This window comes from Vigna umbellata, chromosome 11 (genome assembly GCF_029865625.1).
Source record: "Vigna umbellata cultivar VRB3 chromosome 11, Vumbellata_1.0, whole genome shotgun sequence".
Classification (NCBI taxonomy): domain Eukaryota; kingdom Viridiplantae; phylum Streptophyta; class Magnoliopsida; order Fabales; family Fabaceae; genus Vigna; species Vigna umbellata.
Genome location: NC_142175.1, coordinates 25,562,186 through 25,579,396, shown reverse-complemented (window position 1 = coordinate 25,579,396; position 17,211 = coordinate 25,562,186).

Sequence of the window (17,211 nt, the reverse complement as noted above, 5' to 3'; positions counted from 1 at the left end):
CCAAATATGTATCGTTTTTTTATATATAGTTATAGATTATAAATTCAAATATTTCATAAAATTCGTGATTTTAGTTTCTAAATTTTTTCTTTAAAGTTTTCGTTTTTAAGTCTTAATTCTTTTATACTTGAATATTTTTTACCCATATGATAAATGACTTAAAACATTAAAGGAATAAAATTGTTAAAAAAAATTAAGAATCTAAATATGTGTATCTCCCCTGTATATATTCTGTCTGTGTATATAGTTATAGATTATAAATTCAAATATTTCATGAAATTCGTAGTTTTAGTTTCTAAATTTTTCATTTAAAGTTTTAGTTTTTAAGTCTTAATTTTTTATACTTTAATATTTTTTACCCATATGATAAATAATTTAAAACATTAAAGGAATACAATTGTTAAGAAAATAATTCAAATTATAGATTTTGTAAATTATAAAAAAATTGTTAATTAAGTATTTACAATTTTTAAATCATATATTTTTATTTATTTGTTAGTTATATTTTTATTTTGTAATCCTTGTTCTAATTTAACTATGTACCTTCATAAAGCATTTTCTTAATATATATTAATTGAAAGATATGCCTTATAAGCCTTATAAGTGTAATAACCAAAACGCCAAAACCAAAAAATATAACAATTTTTAAAATCTTCTTTTTAATATTTTTATATATAAAAAAAAGTTAAACATGTATCATATAAAAAAAAGAGACCAACCCAAACATGTATAAAAAAAATGGTGTAAGTAATAAAGTGTGGGGTGCGAAAATTGGAAACAGATGAAATTGGATGCTGTAATCAAAACGAGAGTGTTACTCCATCACCGTCTCATCTTCTCCATCCACCTCCCCCAATTTTCCTACCAATTTTCCTAAATTCCAATATTACCAATTTTACTTTTACCTTAACATATTTTACTTTTTATTCTTTTAAACTCTAATCCTTTTTCTCTTTCACTCTTTCTCTGAGAGGCAAACCCTCTCCCCCTCCACCCACTTTCACTTTCTCTCTTTCTTTTCAATTTTTACATCTGTTAACACCATTTTTCATCTTTGTCTTTTCTTCATTCTTTATTCTTGAAAGCTTAGTTACTTTATATTTATATGATTTGATCACTTTTGTCATATTTTTTAGAAAGTAATGAAAAAAAGTTGACAGTTTGAACAACAAATTTCATGTGATACTTCATCAACATATGTGGATGTGAGGATTTCTGAATGTGGTGTAGATTCAATAAACTAGTTCTGATATTCAAAGTCACAGGATGTGATATATGATGGTGACATAAAGAAGGTGAAAGGACTCGTGACACTATTGACGAAGAAGATGGTAGGGATTAATTATATTAGGTGTTAACAGATGTGAAAATTGAAAAGAAAAAGAGAAAGTAAAAGTGGGTGGAGAGAACTTGCCTCTGAGAGAAAGAGTGAAAGTGAAAGAGGATTAGAGTTTTAAAAAATAAAAAGTAAAATAGGTAAAAGTAAAAGGAGGTAAGATTGAAATTTAGAAAAAATTGGCGAGGTGGAGGGAGAAGATGGGGTGGTAAAGGGAGAAGATGCAAAGGCCCAACCAAACAGAAACAAACAAGACTGTGGGGTTATTATAGGGACGGGAATTACTTCTTGCACTCTATCATTTTCTGGTTACACCTCATCACTTCTCCTATCACTAAAAAGATAAATTACGACCCTTAGAAATCTCTGCAAAATTATCTTGCCATTTACAAATCGTAGAATTAAAAGCTTTCTTTTACCAAACCAAACCTATACTCCATATAGTTATTTCTTTTGGAACACTCTACTTTAATAATTTAAAAAGCAAGCACCATTTTTTGTTTGTCAATTCATATTTGCCTAAAGTTGATGTGATCGGTAAAGTTTATCTTTTAAATACGCAATTGGAGATTCAATTTTTAGTTTGTATATAGAAAGAATATCCATTAAAAATCAATATCTTAAATAGATCTCAATAATTGAAGAAAATTGTCTTTAATTTTTTGTAGCAAAAGTTCCTTCTTTGTGCTTGATTGACAAAAGATGATGACCCACAGAACTTTATAAATTGGTTTATATAAATTTGTTTGGTGTAGCTTTTTACTCTTTCTTTTTCAAAATTTACCAACTTTAATTCAATGTTCCAACATTTTTCTATTTATATCCAAATGCCTTCTCTGACCCACTTAGATTCAATAAATGACTTCGTAGTGCGTTCAAACTTTTCTTAGTGTTTTTGTTTTTTTCATTTTGAGACAATTATAGTTGTAGGAGAGAATATATAAGGATCTGAAATCTACACAATTCTTTATCAATTTTGATTTCTATTAAAATGTGTAGTTTTATACTTTTGAACGTTTTAAGAGCAAGCATTTGTATGAAGTTTTTTTAAGCCGTGTATATATAGAGAGAGAATTTTAGGTCAGGTTTTTTTTACAAATTTGTTGAGAAAGACTGATGGATTGAACACTAATAAAATAAAAATCAAATCAATGTAAAAATTAAAATGCTATTTCTAATTTAAAATATCAAGAGCATAAGCTTATAAGTAAGAAAATAATTCATTAAATTAAGATATATTATTTATAGAAAAGTAATACTCATGTATAATAGAAAAATATATTAGCAAACTGAATATAAAAAGAAACATAATAAATTATTATATATAATACCTAGAATATTCAGAAACTACAGAATTGGTTATATATGATATTTGTAATATATAAAATATTTAAAAATTAGATAATTAAATATTATATATAATATAATATATAATGTAATATATATATATATATATATATATATATATAATATAATAGTATATATAATATTTATAGTGTCTAATTATATTCATTATAATATCTCTCAAGAGAAAATTATTAGTAATTTCCAATTTTTCAATAAATCAATTGAAAGTTGTACAAAAGACCTCTGCTGATGTATTAATTATTTAATTAGATTCAATACTTATATGTTTGGACTTATCATGATAAGAGATATTAGAAGCAACATGCATGGTGAATTTGATATGCCAAAATAGCATAATTATGTGGATTAAAACTTTAAAATGCTAGAGTAATCGTTATAGCCAAATTACTTTACCGACCATAAAAGATAAAACAAGATATTATGATTCTGCGGAAGACTTGAATATAATACCTTATTTGACCTACTTTCATGAAATTAGAGAATCGTATGAAAGTTAATAGTTTATTTTTTGGTATCTAAAGAACTACAGAGTCTACATCAACATATATTGAAGGATGAGTTTGTTGTTGATTGGTAATTATTAATAAAAAATTTAAAGAATAATTTTGATGTATTATTTCAAAGAATAGAGTACCATATATATACATTCAAGGATCTTATAATTCTTCATCTATTAAAGGGATGTCAGGTGTACAAATCTGCACAAATTATAATAATATATAAACTATAACTAACACAATATTTGATTGTCTAATATCTTTTAATAGAATATTTGGCATATCTTAACACCCACACTCAAGTTGGTGCATGGATATCACACATTCCCAACTTGAATAGAGACTCATTAAACAATCTTCTTGACAGTACTTTGGTGAGAACATCGGCCAACTGCAATTCTGATCTTACAAAAGGAAATGAAATTATTCCAGCTTCAAGCTTCTCTTTGATGAAATGTCTATCAATCTCCACATGCTTTGTTCTATCATGTTGCACAGGATTGTGAGCAATTGCTATAGCCGAAGTATTGTCACAGTACAAACTCATAGCTTCATTTTGTTTAAAGCCCAAATCTGATAGCACATTTTTAATCCACAAAAGTTCACATACACCTAGTGTCATGCCTCTGAATTCTGCTTCAGCACTAGATCTTGCTACTACAGGTTGTGTTTTACTCCTCCAAGTTACAAGATTCCCTCCTACAAAAGTAAAGTATCCAGAGGTAGATCTTCTATCATCTTTTGAAACTGCCCAATCTGCATCAGTGTACCCTTCTACCTTTAAGTTTTCATGATTTGAGAACAAAATTCCTTTTCCAGGAGCAGACTTCAAATATCTCAAAATCCTTTCAACAACATCCATATGAAGCTTTTGTGGGTCATGCATAAATTGACTAACAACATTCACTGCATAGGTGATATCTGGACGTGTATGGCACAAATAAATTAATTTTCCTACTAGCCTTTGGTATCTTCCTCTGTCTATGCTTGCTGAATCTGAGCATTGAAAGGGTTTATGATTTTACTCAATTGGTGTATCAGCTGGTTTACTTCCAAGCAGCCCAGTTTCCGACAGTAAATCAATAGTATATTTTCTTTGGCATAGAAAAATACCATGTTTTGATCTAGTTACTTCAATACCCAAAAAATATTTGAGGTTTCCAAATTGTTTCATCTCAAATTCAGATGCAAGGTATTGTTGTAAACTAGAAATCTCATCTTGGTCATTTCCTGTAACAATCATGTCATCTACATATATAATCAAAGCTGTAATTTTTCCTTTTCCTCTCTTAAAAAATAAGGTGTGATCAGAGTTAATTGCTCTATAGCCAAAAGCCTTCATAGACTTGGTAAACCTTCCAAACCATGCTCTTGGGGATTGTTTTAATCCATATAAAGCCTTCTTTAATTTGCAAACCTTCATTCCAATTGAATCAGTCATGCCTGGTGGAGAATCCATATAAATTTCTTCTGAAATTTCTCCATGTAGGAAAACATTTTTCACATCAAATTGTAGAAGAGGCCAATCTTGGTTTGCAGCTAGCTACAAAAGTATTCTCACAGTATTGAGTTTGGCTACTGGTGCGAATGTCTCTTGGTAATCTACACCATAAGATTGAGTGTAACCTTTAGCCACAAGTCGTGCTTTATACCTCTCAATAGTTCCATCAGCTTTATGCTTAATTTTAAAGACCCATTTGCAGCCCACAATTTTCTTCCCTTTTGGTAAGGACACAAGATCCCAAGTGTTTTTTTTTCTAAAGCTGTCATCTCCTCAACCATTGCTTCGGTCCATCTAGGATCTGCCAAAGCTTCCTGTACATTACTAGGAATAGAAATTGAAGATAATTGAGATACAAATGATGCATATGACTAAGATAACCTATGAGATGACACATATTTACTAATGGGATATTTAACTTTGGCTTGGAGGTCTGGTTCATATTTAACTGGAGGTTGACCACGGTTAGAACGAGGTGGAAGAATATATTGAATAGTAGTAGACTCAGTGTTTGGTGTGCTGGTGGTCTCACGCAGACAAGAATCAATTCCATGATCAATTTCATCTAAATTAGTATTATCAGAGATAGGATCAGAAGGTACCTCTGAAGAGTCAAGTTGAACCTGTGGAGAAGATTGAGCCAATTGGTTATGATCAGAAGACACTGTATTATCCAGAAAAGAAGGGTTCATATTTAGGATTGGCTCACTTCCTGCAAAATGATCCTCACACAATAATTTATCTTCACAATCAAACATACCAACATCATGATTATGCACTTCACTTTCATTGCCTCCCTGAAGTGGAGAATCAACATAAAAAAATTCATGCTCATTAAATGTCACATCCATAGAAATATAAAATTTCCTTGATGATGGATGGTAAGCACGATAACCTTTTTGAGTTGATCCATACCCAACAAGAACCTGAATTGTAAGGAACCTCCCGACACTCATGTAATTCATAAATCATGCTACTAAATGAGTTAAATAGAGCAAGCATTGAAACAGATGAATTCCCTGACAATTAATGAAAAAACATATAAATTAAGAATCAATTCAAATACATAAGAGTTCACAAGGTTACATCATCCCCCAACAACAAATAGAGTTTAGTTCCCCATGGACATGGAGAAACTAGAGGAATAATGGAAAAGCATGAGATAGTGAAACCCTAAAAGAAGAGGAAGCTCCCGCCTCCAGATCCACCTTTAGAGAGTAGAAGAGTGTGTTGTTGTGTTGCTCCAGCCAGAGATACCAAACCTAAGACGCATGAGTCCTTTAAATAGAATAGAAGCCGAACAGAAACAAAGCCCAAGCTTGAGTCGTCGGCGCTCAAGCGCCCCATTTAGGGCGGCCGTGCGGTGAGCGACACTTCCTGCGCTTAAGCCTTGCAGAGTACGCCAAAGCCTTATACATCCAGCGCTCAAGTGCCCCAAAAAGGGGGCGCCCGGGTGGTGAGTGGCACTTCCTGCGCTTAAGCCTCAAAAAGGGCGCCCAAGCCTCGAGCTTTTTTCCTTCTAGTGCTTTTTCTAGATCTTTCTAAGCTCTATCTCCTTAGCACTTTATCCCACATTTCCTTATTAGTCATAAAATCATCAAATTCAACCTCAACTCTTTTATTCACACAACTTAACAGAAAAATATGATTCCAAGCAAGTTTCTAAGCAGAAAAAGATGTATTTAGTATTAAAATTACATCACAGATAACAGTATTTTCAACCGTTATCAGAACCCCAAACTTAAAACTTTGCTTGTCCTCAAGCAAAACAGATTATAACTCAGCTTTTCAAAACAATCACTACAATGACTCAACCTCTTTCAAAAACTTTTTCTTCCAGACAAGAAATCACTTTGATCAATTCAGCATACATATGTCAGTTAAGATGTACAGATGCCTTATTCAATTAAAATTAGTGTGATGCTCATGTACTTTGACAAACACTATCCTTAAGAATGATCAATCAACCAAGCAAAGATGTAATCATAAATTCAAAGAACTACTCCTCACCAAGGAAAGTGTTTCATTCAAGCATTCACAAGTGTATCACTCAAGCACTCAAAAGTGTATCACTCAACTCACAGGTGTATAGTGAGGTGTTGGTGTTTCTTTCACTCTGCTATCACAATGTCACACAAATTAACTTTGTCTTTCATTTAGCTACAATCAAACATACTCACAAGCAAGTTGTCATCACAAGGGTTTTTCACGGCTTGTAACTTGGCTGGGCTAAGAAGGAAATTGGTTTTTCTGGTCAACCAAATCCTTGAGTTAAGAGAGACATTTATGATTTCATCATTCAAGTACAAACTCTCTTTCTTTTTCCAGCTTTCCCTTGCATTGAGCTTTTCTTTTCTTTTCTTTTTCTTTTGCTTTTGCTTTTCATGTACTTACTGCTTAGCTCAATGCTTTTTCTTTTCAATTTTTCCAGTAACCCCAAACTTGAACCTTTATCAATACCTCATAAATGTTCTCAACTTAACTCATTCATGCTTCCAAAATAGTAGCAATTATTCACAAACTCTGAAGCCCAAAACTCACACAGGTAAACTCTCAAGTCCCATAATTCAGAAAAACATCCTGCTCAATATCTTAATCAAATTTTACCTCAAGCACCTGTTTGATACTTTTTGAGCCATCACTTGTATATTATCACATCATGCATCATCTCAACATCAATCAACACACCAGAGCATCTCAAAGCAATACTTATCACAAAACACAACAGTTGGACCAAAGCAGTGTCATTTATCCAAGCAGAGTACGATAACAAAACAAATATTTCAAAAGAAAGCTAATAAAACATAAACAAAATATACAATCAAAGCAATTAACACAAAAACAGAAAAATAAAATAAATTCTGGTCATAACAAAGATGACACCCTTCAGTAGGTGCCAGATGAAACAACTTAGAGGAAAGACCATCAGTCTAGTCAAAGTTGTCTGGGATAGTAGGACAGGTGATTCTACTTGGGAGTTAGAGGGAGTCATGAGAGAGTCGTATCCTCACCTGTTTTCTAGTAAGTCTAATTTTCGAGGTCGAAAATTTTTGTTGTTGGGGAGACTGTAAGAACCTAAAAATATAATATTATAGTAGATATGTGTATTAAAATAATGAGACCGAGTAATTTATTATAAAATAATCTTATATTATAAATAGAACTTTCTAAAGCTCGGTTCATTATCTAAAATACTTTTATCTCTCTAAAACATTGTTCTCTTTTCTTTCTCTCACTTCTCTCTACTCGTTCTCACCCTTCGGCCATCTGTTTGACGATCAAGAAGTGTCTAGGCGATCCTGGCGTCGAGAACTACTTGTTCAACCGATCAATTTCTTGATTTGAGCAAGTAAGTGTCAATCCTCTTTTCTAGGTTTTCTTGCATCTGTAAACATGCAAATAAATCTGTCTTTTCACGAGATGGGTGTCTCTCTTTCTTGATTCCTAGCTCAATTTAGGTTTTAAGGTTGGTTTCCTATCAGCAATCGATGATTTGTAGGTTTTTCTAGAGTTTCCTTGGGGTGCAAGCAACCATCGGGGTTTTATAGAGTTGTCCAGATTTCTCTAAGGTAAGGGAAGCTAAATTATTGCTTTAATTTAGTAGTTTAGCAAGTATGTATGATAATTCTACATTTATTTTCTGGATTGAACTAAAGTTAGGTTTTGATAAATTATATTGTGTGCGATTTGATTGTTATGAATGTACATTGATGAATTGTGATAAGAAACTTAATTGGATGATGTTTGATATGCTTTTGGGTGTGTAAAAGGTTAGAAATTTGTATTAAGGTTAATTGGTTATGAATATAGTCACATTGTAGTGGTTTAGAGTAAGTTTTGAGGAAGTGAAGTAGTGAAAATGAGAATTAGAGGTTAGATGCTCAATTGGTCTTATGTTTTATGAGTATATGTAAATGATTCATTTGTGGATGATGTATGACTATGTGTAAGTTCTATATGAGTATAAAAGTAATGTGTGGTGATTCAATTGTGATAGTATGTGTAATTATAGTGGTTCAAAGGATTTCACGGCTGGTTATATGGGTCCCACAGGAGGACTCTTTCGGTAGGGTTTAAGTGTTTTTAGAATGAATATAGGGAGCTCAGTATTGAAGGTTATCTTAATACTCTAATGATATTTCATTCTCAAAGAGGATTGATACATGTGGTGAGAGTAGTAGGAGGTCCTAGTATAGGTGCAACCTGGAGGCCTATTGCACGGTAACGGATTAACCTTGTGTGTGTAGTAGGGTGAAACCCATGGCAATGGCTTTGCAAAGCAGTAGAGGCCACCCAAGTGCACAACTCACCATAACTCGGTATTTATTCTAAGTCTGGACAGTCAAGTCTAAGTCATAACATGTTTAGGGTGTTTAAAGTTAATTATTCTATATGCATGAATTGATTATGGATGTATGTTATACTGATGGATGCATATTTTATATCTAGCTTATCCTTCCGTGTGTGTTTGTCTTTGTATGTGGTTATGTTTCTTGTTTGGATATGATCATCCGGTGGGTGTGAAAAGAGGGAGATGATCTTTCTGTGGAGCAGGCGCTTGATGGGGATGATTCGGTTGTTTAATTACTTTAGATTAGTTGTATATAGTTTGGTTTTATACCGTTTATATATAAAGTTTAAATTTATGGTTGTTTTGGATAACTCTAAGTTAAACTTTATATTTTAATTAACTGTTTTATCTTATCATATATGTGATTATTCTTTTATATAATATTTTACTATATTTTTTTGGATGTTACATTTATCATTTCCAATAAGAATATATTTCTCCATAGTTTTTAATTTAAATTTAACATTTGAACTAAATATAAAAATAGAGATATTTTTTCAAAGTTATTGATATATATTAAAAAAAATGTTTTAACTGATTTTCTTTTAGGCTACGTTCGTTTAAAAGGAATTTAGAATTGATTTGCGGGAGAGTGAGTAGATAGATTTGAGAGTAAATTGATTATTGTTTCTTCAGGGGATTTGAAAGTGAGTGAGAGTGAATTTCGAGTTAAAATTTGTAAAAATTAGTACAGGATTAGATCGATGTGACAGATATTAAAAATTGTTTAATTGGTAGAAATTGATGATTACCAAAATGTCTTTAATTATAAAAGTAATATAAAATGATAATGGATAATGTTATATGTAAGGGCCCGTAAAATTAATAAAGAGGCCTTTGGACCTTATGTGGGGCATTCAGGCCCATCAAATCAAAGGCACATGACCTTAGCAGGGGTCTTTCTCCTAAGTCAGTTTTCCACTCTGCCAATTTTTCTTTCTCTCTCTAAAAACTCATCTTCTAAATATTGCTCTGCCTTCTCTCTAAAATACCACCCTGTTGAACCGTTCAATTTTTGAATAGGTGGTGCTCAAACGTTCACTGCGTCAAGGGCTCCGTAACGGACCGAACGGGTTCTTGTTCCAACCGCTAAGTCACTTTCTCCTTTTCTCCACCGTTTCTAGCACCTAGGGCATTGCTATTTTACTGAATGCATGCCACTAGAAGTGTTCTACTTCAAATTTGTGGTAATTTTTATAGGGTGTCTTTGAATTTTGCTCTGAGGAGCACTATTTAGATCATCCCTGTCAAGTAAACCTGAAGTTTTCCAGGTAAGGGGAGCTAATTATTTTTGTATGAATTTATTTTATACAAATATATGCAGGTTGAATGTTGAACTGGTGTGTTCTTGTGAAGCTGTTCTACGATGTTAATTTTTATTGGATAATTATAACTGAGACGGTGGAATTGTGCTTAAATAATTTATGCTTTGGTGTTGAACTGGTACATGTGGCAATTATGTTTGTAAGTGTCTATGTTGAAATTAATCTGTTTTGGTTGAAATTGTTCTGGTTGGAGGGTTTTGAGTAAGGGCTTTGTGATAGCATGTATATGGGCAGATACTGTTTAAGGTTACTGTGAGGGAAGGGTGATATATATAATTGGGTATTTGATGTCTAGAACATTGTAGGACAGTTTTAATAACTTAGATAATTAAATCATAACTTGTTAAAAGTCCTTCTTTGTTGGTAGGATAGTGGGGACTTAAAACCTGAGTTGGCACATCCTTGATCATAGAACAGTCCTGGCCTGGTCCAGTACGTTGTGACTAGTCATATGTGCTAGCGCCGAAGGTGAGTCTGATGCATTCAGACATCTGAACCCTCTCGGGGAAAGTAAAATCTCTACTATGATGAAAATTAGACAAGTAGTTTACCAAATAAGAACCATGACATATATGATGAACGTAAACTGGTGCATGGAGGGCATCTCACTCATTTTTCTTCTTCTGTTTGGATTGATTGATGTTGTTTGACTGTCAGGATGTATGTATGGTGTTGTTGAGTGATTGTAAAGCATGTGAATGTGAACTACAATGATGTAATTGAGTATGAAGTGGACATCTCAAGGTGAGATGATTGAAAGTGATGTGTGGGGTGTTGTTGTTTTTCTGTATAACTGTATGGAGTTTTGAACTGGTATGTCTATCCCTACACTCGAAGCACTGTTCATGCTCAAATAGAGGAGAGTAGTGTAAGTGGTGAGAGTAGAGGGAGGTTCTCGTCTATATTCTTAGAGTTTAGACATATACAAATGGGGGATTTACCTTGCATAGTGTTGGGGAGTGTCAGCTGAACTACGCAAATGCAAAGACGACCAATAGTTCGACAGTTATACCAATCTGGATGAGTCGTGTGAGTGTTTGAGTCATGGTTTAAAGTGGTATGTCTTGATTGTTCTTTATATGTAGCTAAGCACGATGATATTTATTGATTGAACTATATGATTACTGCTTGTTTATCTAGCTCACCCTTTCCTTTGCGATGATTATCCACTTGGATGGGAGCAGATGTTGTTGAAGAGGTTCTATTGGAGCACGAGTTAGAGGATGCTGATGATGCAATATAGTATTTGATGATGCAGTATAGTATTTTTAGGATTTATAAATTTAAGTTGGTGTTATTTTGAAGTACTCTAAACTGTTTAAGTTTTAAGTTCTGTGCTTTTGTGGATGACTAATATCAGCTACTTCTACTCTCTTTATTGGAATGTGGATGCCTAAGTTATATGATTGTGGTTATTATATATTTGGGATGCCACATTATATATAATTGTAAAAATGTTTATAAGATAAAAAAAATAAAAATTAATTTTTAAAATGTAAAAAATGATAATTTAGGAAATTTAAATAACAATAATAATAATAATAATAATAATAATAATTATTATTATTATTATTATTATTATAAGAGGATAAAAGTATCAAATATATGAAAGGGTAAAGATGAAATTTACTCATCAATCTCCCAAATCCTTACATTTATGTGGTGATCGAAGAAAAATCAATCTCACAATTGCCTCCATTTCGATCTTCGAAAGTAAACACAATTTTTTTTTTTTGTAATCCTTCCTTCTTATTCTGTGCGAACACGACTTTATGTCCCAATGAACAGAAATGTTGAAAACAATCAACTAAGACGATAATTTGAAATGATTTGCGATATATTTATTTCTTTAAATAACAGATAGTACACATAGATTTGATATTATTTAAATTAAATCTCACTTTTACTCTTTTACAATTTTAATAATTTCAACTTTCATATATAAAATATTATAATCAATATGTACTCGAATTTAGTTTTGGTTTCGTTAATAACAGTATGTACTGGAATTCAGTTTTGGTTTCGTTAATAACAATAATATTCTCATAAATAATAAAATAATAATTTTGAATTTTTGACATTTCAATTTTTAATTTTAATTGTTTATATTTTGATATTTTTTGTTTCAAAGAGCCTGAACATAATAAGGCTATTGAACCTTATGTTGAGGTAGTCAGCCCATAAGCTAAGGATCTATGACCTTAGGAAGGAGTTTTCTAAAAATTAGAATTCCTTCATTTTGTCAGCTTTCTTTCTCTCTCTAAAACCCTTGCCCTAAAATTCTCTCTGCCTTCTCTCTAGATTTTCTTTTCACTGAACCGATCAAATTTTGATTTGAAGGTGTTTACGCGCTCGCTGCACCAAGGACTTCAATTTGAACCGAACGTTTTTCCATTCCGACCGGTAAGTGTTTTTTTCCCTTTTCTTCAACCGTTCTTGAACCTAAGCCATGCAACTTGCTGGTTGCCTGGTAGCTTTTTCTTTAGTTTCTTTGTCCCTTCCAACTCTAAGAAATGTGCTCTGCACCAATTTTTGGTGGCTTATAGGTGCTGTCAAACTCACCTCTATGAGGAGGACAGCTAGAGCGTTCCTAGGAGTGGTACGGTTAAGCTTTCCAGTAAGGGGAGCTAATTATTTTTGTATGAATTTATTTTATAAAAATATATGCTTATGAATGTTGAACTGGTGTGCTCTTGTGAAACTGTTTTCTTTTAATGTATTGAGTGTTATAACTAAAACTGTGAAAGTGTGCATGTTGTGATGTGATGAATTTAATTTGTTTTGAATGAGTTTGTTGGCTGAAATTGATCTTGTTGGAAGGTCTGGAGTAAGAGTTCTGTAATAGCATCTATATGGATATTAAATAGATGTACAGGTACTCTTTGAGGTTGTTGTAAGAGAAAGTGAAAAAGTCAGTTGTGACTAGTCATATGTGCTGGCGTCGAAGGTGAGTTTGATGCGTTCATACATCTGGGTCCGGTCAGGTGACCAATTGGAGTAAAGAAAGATCTCTACTAGGATGAAAATAAAATAAAACAAGTTGATTGTAGATGCATAAAGTTATCATGTGTTAATTTCTAGTCAATTATAATTTTAGGAAATCAGTCACTGTGTGTTTGGAATTTAAAGTAAGGATCCATATATAAATATATAAATATATATATATATATATTAGTTTAATATAATATAAAAATATATATTTATAACGTTACGTATCATATATATATATATATATATATATATATATATATATATATATATATATATTAGTTTAATGGTGCATTGGTATTTCCAAACAATAACTCCAATATCCATTTTGCACTTTATGATTTACAAGGTGGGCAATTAGTTATGGTTAATTTAGAATCCAGAGTAGCCTTGATTGCAACAATACAGGTGCCTGAAAAGAGAGTTTGATATGCTTCTAATATAATATAAATATGTATATTTACAAGATACTGTATGTATCATATATATATATATATATATATATATATATATATATATATATATATATATATATATATATATAATAAAGTAAGGATAGTTGTTTCTTATATTGAAATGTGAGTGTTAATCATATTACTTGTAGGTATGTATATATTAATGCATTTTATGAGCTGTTATGGGTTAGTTGGAGCTGTTTGGTTCTTGGTATTGATTAACTTAGATTCAGAGATGTTATTTTTATAATTTGTGAGTGGTGAGTAATGTATATTGTTGAGATTGTGTATATGTTGATTGTGGCAGAAAGTATATGATTACAAAGTGATGAAAGTATGATCCAAGTTGTAAATCAAGTTCCATTTGTGTAGGATCTCTTGGTGAGATCCTTAGTGTTTTAGAATGAAAGTAGGAGCTCAGTCTTGGGGGTCATTCTGAAACTCCAATGGCTAATCATACTCAAGTAGAGGGATTAATCCATGTGGTGAGGAGTAGCAGGAGGTCTTAGTCTTGGGGGCTTCCAGTATGCCTCAAGGCCCGGAACAGGCTAACCTTGTGAGTGTGGCAGGGTGGGGAACCCAAGTTTCATAAGTCACCACGAGTGCAGGACCTGCCATAGCTCGACTATCATTCTAAAGTCCGGACGAGTCAAGTCTAGAAGATAACATGCTAGGATGTATGCCTTAAACTGCTTTGATTTAAGTTAACCCTTGTATGTTATGTGCTTGATATGATGCATGCTTTTATATAATTAGCTTACCCTTGCTTGTTTGTGTGCTTGTTGTATGTGTTTTCTTTTGCAATGATCATCCACTTGGATGTGAGTAGAGAAAGATGAGGTTTCTTTGGAGGCAACATTGGAGAGAAATGAAGATGATGCTGCAGCTTAGACTCACTAGAAATTCTTAGTTCTCTTGTGTCATTTTGAAGAACCTTGATATGTTTTAAGTTTCAAATTCTGAACATATTTTGGAATACTCTAGTGCTTGAAGTTTTAATTTCTTAGTAAATTCTGGAAGACTGTACTCCTATAATACTTTAAGTACATCTCTTAACTGCTTTCTAAGATTATAAATTGGTGATGTCTTTGCATATATATGTACTATATATTTGGGATGTCACATTATCTAAGCAAAATATTTCTTTATTAGATATGAATTATGTTTTAAAAAATTAAATTTTAAAACTATTATTTGATTTTATTTAAATATAAATTTATTTTATTTTCAAAATTAATTTTTATTTTTTATTTATAATATCTTTTACCAATAAATATATTATTAATAAATATCATTTTTATCAGCATTTCGATAATTTTTACTTTTTATTAATTAAAACATTTTAAATTTTTTTACAAATTTTACTTTTAAATTTACTCTTAATCAATTCTCAATCCTTTAAAAAAATAACACTTAATTTATTCTTAAATTCATCTGTTTTGTCTCCCTCAAATTCATCTCACAGTGAATACGCCCTTACTTGCTTGTTTATATCATACTTATTATCTACACGTTTTCTTAAAATGACTAAACAATACTATTCTTATTCTTTTACTTTGTATATATGTGAGCTTCAATTTTGGAATATGATTTGTGGTGAGTCACACGCTCTCACCAGCGCGTAATGACTGAATATGCGATGTCTTTCGTTTACGAGTCAAGTCAAAGACTTTAGTATTATTGTATTTGATAAAATAATAAAAAGAAAAAGAAACAAACTTTAACATGAATATTCTTCTGACAATAGTTTAAAATTCTGACCCTTCATCTGTATTCCTGAGGCTGCTATGGTGGTTGAAAATTATTAGAAAAAAAAAACAAAATCAAAAAATAAATGAATTTTGGTTTAATAAAAATATCTTTTTCCTCTCTATTTATTTAGCCAGATAAAAAAAGATTAAATAAAAATATTTTTCCCTTAAAGAGATATTTCTTGAAGATATCGCAAACATAGGTTATTCCACAAAGTTGCATATATGAAGCAAATTCATAATCAACTTCTATAATTGATTATATAATTGATATATTATCATATTTTTCATCTTTGCAATGAATCTCTATTAATAATTGTAATGTCTTACCCAAAATAGTTTAATTATCTTAAATGTTTTTAATAAACTTAATGGTCATTGATTAATGATGTAAAACAACTTAATATTAATAAAGTCATTAATAATATACCTTTTAAAATAAATAGATATTATTAAATCAATAAATTTATTATCAATAAACTATCAGCTTTAATTAACTAGTTTCTATACTAATTTAACTAAGATAAAATTGCCTAATAAGTACATCAAGATAATTTATTTTAGAAGTTTATAGTTTATAAGCTACCTGTTATTTCAATCTATTTAGTTTTATTCTATTATTAATATTTATATTTTACTACATTATTTTTATTATTTATTTCTTTATTACTATTTATTTCAATTTTATAAAACTATTTAATTATTATACTATTTTTAGTATTCATTAAATTATCTTTTACTGTTTATGTAATTCAAATTAAGAAAATTAATATTATAAATTGCGATAACTAATATTTCATTATGTAATGTATGTGAAAAACATTGTAAAAAAAATAAATTCAATATAAAAGTAGTTTAAATTAAAAACCAAAATGAAATTCCAAAAATAAATACAAATTAAATTTATTTAATATTCCTTATATTAATTCATTTAGATAAGACTATATGTTCAAATAAATAAAAGCTCATGCAACTTTTAAAAAATAAATAAATAAACTAAAAAGTTTGACAAAGACTAAACTATTTTAAAAAAAAAATAAATTGTAATTGTATAATAATATATTTTTACTTAAAAATATAAATTTTATTTATATAAAATAAAACTTATATAGTTATATTTTTTATGTTATTTTTATTTACTAATTATTTGATCATTCATTCGTTATCAAGTGTTTTATTAACTAATTTTTGTCAAATAAATTTATAATAATTTATCATTAAATATAAGTTTATTTTCCTATCTTTATCTCTCTTAAATAATATATTCTATAAATAAAAAGCTAGTTGCACTCGTTCCGGTTATTATTATATTTCTTTTTAACTATTGGATTATTTGAAAAATTATGTTTTCAGTTTTCATCAACAAAGTTTACATAAAATTAATTATATATTTTTAATATATGTATATATTATGATATATAAATGAAAAGTAAAATAATAACGTTAAAACTGAGAGACGATTTATTACGTTGTTAATATCTCCTAAAAATCTTAAAAGTCTTACGAAAATTAAGAAGAGAGTAACTGATTATTAAAACTGATTTATTTTATATTGACCTACAAACAAACTTGGTTGACCTATTTTATTTCATTATTATTTTCCTTGTTAAATAAATTAGACTTACTAATACATTATTCA